This window comes from Triticum aestivum, chromosome 4B (genome assembly GCF_018294505.1).
Source record: "Triticum aestivum cultivar Chinese Spring chromosome 4B, IWGSC CS RefSeq v2.1, whole genome shotgun sequence".
Taxonomy (NCBI): domain Eukaryota; kingdom Viridiplantae; phylum Streptophyta; class Magnoliopsida; order Poales; family Poaceae; genus Triticum; species Triticum aestivum.
Window position 1 is genome coordinate 482,929,087 of NC_057804.1, and position 9,188 is coordinate 482,938,274.

Genomic DNA, 9,188 nt, shown 5'->3' on the forward strand with positions numbered 1-9,188 from the left:
TTGTGAAACGCTTCGTCTTACGGTCTACAAGGGTACGTAGACACCCCTCCCCCTGTTGCTATACATCTCCATGGATAGATCATTGCGTGTGCGTAGATTTTTTGTTTTTGTTTTTACATGCAACGATTCCCAACACTTAGCATTATTTTTTCAGGGTAAAGGAAGATTTCATTACTTACTTAAGAAGGCCGTTCAGCCATAGGTTTATGTTGGGGAACGTAGTAATTTCAAAAAAATTCCTACGTACACGCAAGATCATGGTGATGGCATAGCAACAAGAGGGGAGAGTGTTGTCCACGTACCCTCGTAGACCGTAAGCGGAAGCGTTATGACAACGCGGTTGATGTAGTCGTACGTCTTCACGATCCGACCGATCCAAGTACCGAACGTACGGCACCTCCGAGTTCAGCACACGTTCAGCTTGATGACAATCCCCGGGCTCCGATCCAGCAAAGCTTCGGGGATGAGTTCCGTCAGCACGACGGCGTGGTGACGATGATGATGCTCTACCGGTGCAGGACTTCGCCTAAACTCCGCGACGATATGACCGAGGTGGAATATGGTGGAGGGGGGCACCGCACACGGCTAAGGAACGATCCGTAGATCAACTTGTGTTGTCGTGGGGTGCCCCCCTGCCTCCGTATATAAAGGAGCAAGGGGGGAGGTGGCCGGCCCTAGGAGGGGGCGCGCCAAGTGTGGAGTCCTATTAGGACTCCCTAGTCCTAGTAGGATTCCACCTCCCTTGTTGGAGTAGGAGAAGGGGGAAAGAGGGGGAGAGGAGGAAGGAAAGGGGGGCCGCACCCCTTGTCCAATTCGGACCAGAGAGGGGCTGCGCGCCTCCTTCCTTTCGGCCTCTCTCCTCTATTCCTGTATGGCCCAATAAGGCCCATATACTCCCCGGCGAATTCCCGTAACTCTCCGGTACTCCGAAAAATACCCGAATCACTCGGAACCTTTCCGAACTCCGAATATAGTCGTCCAATATATCGATCTTTACGTCTCGACCATTTCGAGACTCCTCGTCATGTCCCCGATCTCATCCGGGACTCCGAACTCCTTCGGTACATCAAAACTCATAAACTCATAATATAACTGTCATCGAAACCTTAAGTGTGCGGACCCTACGGGTTTGAGAACTATGTAGACATGACCTAGAACTATTCTTGGTCAATAACCAATAGCGGAACCTGGATGCCCAAATTGGCTCCTACATATTCTACGAAGATCTTTATCGGTCAAACCGCATAACAACATACTTCGTTCCCTTTGTCATCGGTATGTTACTTGCCCGAGATTTGATCGTCGGTATCTAATACCTAGTTCAATCTCGTTACCGGCAAGTCTCTTTACTCGTTACATAATGCATCATCCTGCAACTAACTCATTAGTCACATTGCTTGCAAGGCTTATAGTGATGTGCATTACCGAGAGGGCCCAGAGATACCTCTCCGACAATCGGAGTGACAAAACGTAATCTCGAAATACGCCAACCCAACATGTACCTTTGGAGACACCTGTAGTACTCCTTTATAATCACCCAGTTACGTTGTGACGTTTGGTAGCACCCAAAGTGTTCCTGCGGTAAATGGGAGTTGCATAATCTCATAGTTACAGGAACATGTATAAGTCATGAAGAAAGCAATAGCAACATACTAAACGATCAAGTGCTAGGCTAACGGAATGGGTCATGTCAATCACATCATTCTCCTAATGATGTGATCCCATTAATCAAATGACAACACATGTCTATGGTTAGGAAACATAACCATCTTTGATTAATGAGCTAGTCAAGTAGAGGCATACTAGTAACTATATGTTTGTCTATGTATTCACACATGTATTATGTTTCCGGTTAATACAATTCTAGCATGAATAATAAATATTTATCATGATATAAGAAAATAAATAATAACTTTATTATTGCCTCTAGGGCATATTTCCTTCAGTTTACAATGTCGCCCAGGCCTGGTCCCAACGACACTACGGTGCGATGGGTGCTACGATCGTAGGAAGAATGAGCATGGCTAATGGTATTTTGGGAACGACTAATATAGGTAATAATAGAAATCTCCTAGGATCATCAACGATCAACCCAAGAATCTCCAACCCCAGTATGTGGTGGTGTGAACGGTCAATAGATGACGTATTAAGCATCGTCATCGCCTCTGTGCTATCCATCTCAATGGCGATCCGGAGCTCTGTCCGATGAAGGGCAATGGCAAACCGTTCTCTAAATACAGCTAGCTTCGCCTCTAGCCCATTAACGCATCTCTACTTCTAACAGAGCAGTTCGTGAATAGTCTGCACGGTTTATTTTCGCTGATTTATTTTCGTTATCCTCCCACCTCCGTTTTATTTTCGTCATCCTCCCACCTCTGTCACTTTCACCGGGGTTTTTTCGTCCGTATCATTTTTTTTCTGGCGAAAGCAAATCCCGAAACGCCTCGTCCAGTGCAGCCCCCGACCCCTAGCTCCCAGTCCTCCCTCCCTGCGCCGCCGCTCATCGCGCCGGCCACCACCACCTCCCTCCCTAGACAGCCTCCACCACCCCCTCCTCCAGCAGCCATGTACAGCGGAGCGACGACCACGCGTCTGGCCTAGGTGAGTCCCGGCCTCCCTCTTCCCTTCGTCCAAGGCCAGGAGTTCCCCTCCACGACCTGATCTGACGGAGCCACATCCGGCTGGGGGAGCCTCCGTAGAGCCTCCACGTCGGCGGAGCAGCAGCAGCCCGATAGAAGGTGGGTGCCCAATCGCCGTCCAGCATCTCGCCGTTTTCTCGATCCGGTGCATGGTTCAACCTGCACGGAGGGCGGTGGAACCGAGACACGGCAGCTTCACCTCCACAGGCGGCTTTCTTATCGACCTCCTATGAGCGGCGGCGGCGGCGGCCAGGTCAGAGCTTGATATATTCCAAGTTCCAAAAAATAAATCCATTAACTCATATGTTTGTAAATTTTGTAAGGAGTGCATATGGCCTGATGTTCCTTGTGTGTATCATGAGGATTTGGGAGCATCGGCGACAGACAATTAACTAGCTAATTGTCGTCTCTCAGCTCTGAACGGTACATCATGTGTGGCAACTTCAGGTATTGTTTCTAATTGACCACGAAATGCCCCGGTACATGATGTGTGGCAAAAATACTTTAGGTACTGATTCTAACTGAGTGTGCATCTCTACTGACAGCTTTGTACCAGGGAGTGAGGATATGCAGATTTTCGGATGGAGAGTGGCGACCCAATCTCTTGCTACCAAACATAACACCTACAGAAGAACTATTGTATTGGAAGATGTTTGTGACATTTGTGGGACGGAAAGTGAAGACGAGTATCATGTTGTAGTCTCATGTACTCGCAGTAGGGCGATGAGATGTGCTATGAGGGCTTTCTGGGACCTTCCAAAGGAACATGCCTTTGGTCCAACAGGCAAGGATTGGTTACAATGTCTGCTTATCCCTAATTCCGAGCATATCAGATGCAAAATCCTGATGATTCTTTGGAAAACATGGCAGCTTAGAAATAATCTAATCCATGGAGATGGGAAGGAGACAGTTACTTAGGCTCAGTGATGATCTTGAGATGGCTACACTTGCAACTGACAGAACGGGAAGCAAAAGCACCCTTTCTGTGCATGTCCAGAGCATTTGCAAGCCAGTTACCCTTGCTTGCAATCGGTGGCGCGCACCACCAGAAGGAACTACCAAACTGAACTCTGACGCTGCATTCTTACATGAGGCGGATGACTCGGGGAGGAGCAGTTGTTCGGGATTTCAGTGGCAATCCTCTTCTGTCTGTCGGCTGTTAGTTACAACAGTGTACGTCGATAGAAGAAGCCGAAGCCTTTGTGGCTCTGATGGGTTTGTCTGAGCTAAAGAAATTTTTCACGGGGCATATACTAATTGAGACAAATTGTGCCACCATTGGACGAGAGCTTCAATCGGAAGGAGTGTGCAGATCGTTGTGGTTTGCTGTGATGACAGATATTAAAGAACAGATCAAAATCTTTGCAAGCGTGCAGATTAACATCGTAAAGCAGGATCAAAACAAATTGGCCCATGAGATTGCGGTGACGGCGATAAGATTGGGCGATCACCTCCGTTTAACAGATGTGCATGATAATGTTAGACAAATTCTAATGTCAAAGTGTATTCCCACCAATGCATAGCTTGTTGCTTTGGTTCTAGAAAAACAAAAACAAATTACGCTATAGATTTTCACTCTTAGCTAGATGCATACACATAGGCCTTTATTTAGTGCATTTCAAATAAACCTGGGCATTTAATGGTTTATCGGTTTATGTGTGCAAGATACAAGAAGAAGACTAAGGATCTTATTAAGGAGCATGTTGAGAGTGAAGATGATGCTGCAGAGTAATAATGTTGACACTGTGATATCTCGATACCAATAGCTTCGGTTTGTCCACGTCATCGTGAGGTGGAGTGCCAAAATGCCTGAAGCTTATGACATGGGTGAAGGTATTTAATCAAGAATATAGATTCTCAGTAGTAATGCAGCAGCGATACAGGCATGCATGTCATTTACTTGGATTATCCACTGTGTAGTTTGATGGTAATTTGTCTACTTACTGCAGTTTACATATTTTTCCACAACTTCATTTATACTTTCAGACTTAAAGTTTTGGGGATAGTTTGGAAGTTGTACTCAAGGCATTATAATTGCTCTATGTTATTCTTAACTTTGTTTATACCTTAGGCTACTCGAACTGTCAGCCATACTTTGTGATTAAACAGTTCTTGACTGAATAAATCCATTTGACAGCTGCAAGTGCAATGCAAGTGTTGTGCTCCGTGAATAGCAAGCCCATTTGGGGAATGTATTTGAACAATGACCCAAGCAGTCGCACAAGCAGATCTGCACATATTATTACCAAGGTATCGTCTCATCTTTTAATCTTCTTTGCCACTCAAATAATCGGTTTTCTCTGGTTTTATCTTTCATGTGAGCATTTTGATTTTTGTTTTCTAGACTAGAAGCTTGATAAGAAAACTAAAAGCAAATAATGAGAGAAGATTAACCGGGCAGGAGGAGAGGGAAGAAGGGAGAAAAGGAAAGGAAATACATAGTAACGTTATATTGATTAAAGAGTTCTAGCAACGCACCTGCTTCTAACTATATATAAAGATCTCTCTATATTTGATAACAATATAGGTGTAGTGGTAGTAGTAATGGAGACAGCGTACTATACTATCAGTCGATGAACGATCATTTGAATTGCTATTGATGTATACATGGGCTTGGCCACTGGGATCATGAGATTGATGCTTGTTTATTTGTTTTGTTCTTAATTTAACTTTCGCAGGTTGCGAACCAGATGCGCCATTGACGGCGATGGCAGGTTTGGATTGGGAAGGAGAAGATGAGAAGATAGTTGGGGAGTAAGAAGGTGTAAAATCGACAATATCGTCTTATGTGCATGAGGATCCTAATGGTATATGTTTGACGCGATTGGTGCTAAACTACTAAGATATGTGGTGGCGCGAGGTGGGGGTCGGCAATGAGGCGGCTATGCTGCATGAGGCAGTCAAGTCCGAGGCTGCACTGGGGAGGCACGTGCGGTGCCTGCCCCAAGACCCCGTTGGGGCGAGGCATGGGCGGCACCCACCCTCCCTGTTATTGCCCTGCGGGGTCAGGCTGCCCCTCTTCCCAGAGGTCAACGCCGGTCAGTGTGCTTCTGGTTTCTACAGTAGCAGAGGCGACCAGGAGGGCACGTATGGGGTGTGTACATTGAAAGGACCACTACGATCATGCTCGATTCGCTTCGAGCAGGACCATGGCGTCAATTCCAACGCCATCCGTGAGATCTCCCTCTTCAAGGATGCGCAACATCCAAACATGGTCAGTACTGCAACCCTCTTGTCTTCCTCTCCCTCCCTGCATGGTGGTCGCTGTCAGCATCAGCATCAAGGTTTAGGGTGCCTTTCGTCCCTCTTGTATGGATGGATAGGTTGGTGTGTTTTGTTCTTTCTTTCTTTGTTGCCATGTAGGTTGCAGGAGGAGGTGCACACGTGCACAATGAGAAGTGCATATGCCGACTCATCCCGGAGACCAGAACTTGAAATATATAGACACATACACGTAGTCAAGGCAGATGCCAACAAAAAAAAATGATTTGATTTTATTTGGCTTGTTTATCAATTGTCTCTTACTATTTCCTAACATTTCCTCAGTTTGGCCCTGAAATACTGATGTACTTTGGTTGTATTTGTTGACTTGTTGTTTCATTCAGTTTGCAAGGGTTACCTTGTGCAAATTCTTAACACAGTCATCATAATTGCATCTATAGCAAATAGCTATTATCGAAATGATAGACCACTCCAAGATTATGATTGTACTATGCCAAATTGCCAATTTCTATTACTAGGAGTAAAATACTCGTGTATCTCTAAAAAAACAACTACTAATGTACTCCCTCCGGAACAAATATAAGACTGTTTAGATCACTAATTTAGTGATCGAAACTGTCTTTATATTTGTTTACGGAGGGAGTATCATGCAAACATTTGAGGCACCCTAGCGAAGATGCATGGCGGCAGAAGCGATACTCCGAGCACATGGTCGCCGCGAGAGCCTCGCCGGGGTAAGAGAAAAAAATGTTGGATTTCAAGCACATCATGTAGGAGAGACGGGATAGGTTGGTGTCATAGCGGCCGGGTGCAAGCATAGAGGAGTATGGTGTTTACATGCTAATTACTTCTACATTAATATAATTGTTTGATGACTCTGAAGGGAGAAGAAAATGGCAAAGAATCCATCAAAATTCATGGTGTTGATGTGGAAGGTTGGGGGATTTTTAGACGGATGCGCCATTGATGGTGGTTGCGATCTTGGCAGCAAGCGCTTGGATTGGGAAGATAGAGATAGTGGGTGAAGAGGAGGAGAAGGAGCCCGAATAAGAAGAGTGCTTTAAGGGTAGAAAAGAAGTCAACAATGATGCTTAATGTGCATTAGGATCCTAAAGATGTATGTTTTGGACAATTAAGCACTACCATATTTATACCCCTGTTGCAACACAAAGGCTGATTAGTTCAAATTTATTTGCTTTAAGGGTTTTTGTAACGATGGTGTATGTTGCACTACAAAAACGCAATAAAAATTAATATTTTGTCTTCACGTCTTGCTTGTGTGTACTGCATAATTATATTGTCCACAAATAACATACACCAATAATATGTCTCTATCTACCAGTGCATACTTGCACGGCAGTCTATAAGAATTAATTAAGGTGTTGAGATATGGAGGAGCCGTCACATGCAAGGGGGGAGGTGGTGTTAGCAGTTAGCCTACCATCAGAATGCGGGTCACGAGGGTGGGTGAAGACAAAGGGGAGGAGTAATAGGATGCCCCATGCAGAATTCAACGGGTGCGAAAATATGTCAGACGAATGACGTATGGTCCCTACCATAGCATTCACTAAATAAACTGATAAGATGAATTATAAATTTATATGGACATGTCGCTTAATTATCTATTTGATTTATTCACTAATATCTGATTGAATCAGGCATGTGCGTGAGAGAGGGAAGAGGAGAGAATCATTGACATTTTTTATGCTTTGGATGAACATTTTTATTCATAGCTTTCTTTTTTCGTGAGAACATGAGCGTATCACTGTTGTGGTACAGTTCGGGATGAAGGGTGGGTCCAGTATATAACAAGGAGGTACTAGCACACTAACATGGGAAGACGATTGCCGCCCTTATACCATGCTGCTGGCCGGTGACGGCGATGTTGATCACTGGCTCACTTAAAACACAAGTTGATGGATTTTGTGATAAGAGTGAGCGGGATGGGGGTTAGGGTTGGTCTATTCAGTTACGGGTCCGCCTTCTTGGCTCTGGGGGCGTCACAGGCGGCGCATACCTCCTCCCCCTTGATGGCGGTGATGGAATGACATGAACACGGGGGAGGGGATCATGGCGGCAAGCGGGGCATGCATTACGGGGCACTCCTCCTTGACGGTCTGTGAGGAAGTACAGTCTGAAGGAGAGAGGGTGCCATGGTGAAAGTGAGGTGGGCATCATCCTATTTTAAAGGAGAGGGCTCCAGCATGAAATGTCCTGCTACGACGGGAAACCGAGCGGGAAGAGGAGGGCCTGACGGGAAACAGAGAGGGTGCGTCGTGGGGGCGGGGTTTTGCGTTGAGACCGTGTGTTGGAGATAACATCACAAATAGTCTGAATAGTCATATTTCTTCCTCACATGTGCGTTGGACTTGGGGAACCCGGACTGTCCAGATGGTTAAATTTTGGGGAACATGTTGGGCGCCCGTTTGATGTCGGGACACGTCTGAATGTATGAGAGGAAAATAAGCTTTGACTTTGAAGTCGACTTTAATTACTTTTCTATTTCATTTACATGCATTGTTGCCTGTAGCAGCCTGTAGCAAAGCACGGGCATTCTACTAGTGTAAGTAGTTACCTACATGCGGCATAGATGGTATCTCCAGCTTCGTTGCCCAACACCTTGCCTTCACTCGTTGCTCCTGTAACTGCGACTTGGCTCCCGTCCGTATTTATGACGTGTTTGGTTCCGCGAATGTAACATATTCAACTTAGCGTATTGGTGCTTCGGAATATTTTTATGTAAAACATTCTTTATTTGGTTTGCGCGGTGAACTCCCGATTTCTAATACGGATTGGTTTGGACGGTTTCAACTTTGTGAAGTGTCGTATCTAAAAGAGCAGTTACGAAAAGCATCGTGAGCGAAATAAACACAGAATTAGGTTTTTGAAATCGCTGGTTTCGCTTAGCCAGCTGGTGGTGGCATCCAACGCTTCTCTTCATCTTATGTTTTCCATAAAGGATGGACGGACTCTCCCTACACACCACCATTTTACCTTTAACCATATCATCTTGAGGATTGCTGGATATAAAGAAGGGAATTGATATACCCATGAAGAAATCTGTGAGAGGCCTTTGTCGGAGGAGCATTCTTCCCATGAGTTATCTCATTACGAACATACCACACATGACATAGTCATCAGGACCACCATACGTGATGTATCTGTGAGTGGCTCTAGCAGATAGAACAACCATTCATGGCCATTATTGCAGATGGAATCCACATTCGAAATTGGCCAATCTGACGTCATGGCTAGCTATAGATTCTTTGTGAGGGGGCATCTGCACATCACGTGGAAAGTGTCCTCTCGTTCCATACCACAAATGAG

At 45.4% G+C, this 9,188-nt stretch overlaps 1 long non-coding RNA gene across 5 annotated transcripts; it reads left to right on the plus strand.

Moving 5' to 3' along the window:
* The first annotated feature begins 2,404 nt into the window (after window positions 1–2,404).
* LOC123092847 (uncharacterized) lies at window positions 2,405–7,128 on the plus strand. 5 transcript variants are annotated; one of them, XR_006444897.1, is made up of 6 exons: window positions 2,405–2,892; window positions 2,963–3,086; window positions 3,185–4,472; window positions 4,777–4,889; window positions 5,318–6,595; window positions 6,745–7,128. It is a non-coding gene; the product is annotated as an uncharacterized lncRNA (long non-coding RNA). The 5 variants fall into 5 exon arrangements; XR_006444894.1 differs by having other exon boundaries at window positions 2,405–2,601; window positions 2,700–3,086; XR_006444895.1 differs by having other exon boundaries at window positions 2,406–3,086; window positions 3,185–4,117; window positions 4,305–4,472.
* Window positions 7,129–9,188: the final 2,060 nt, after the last annotated feature.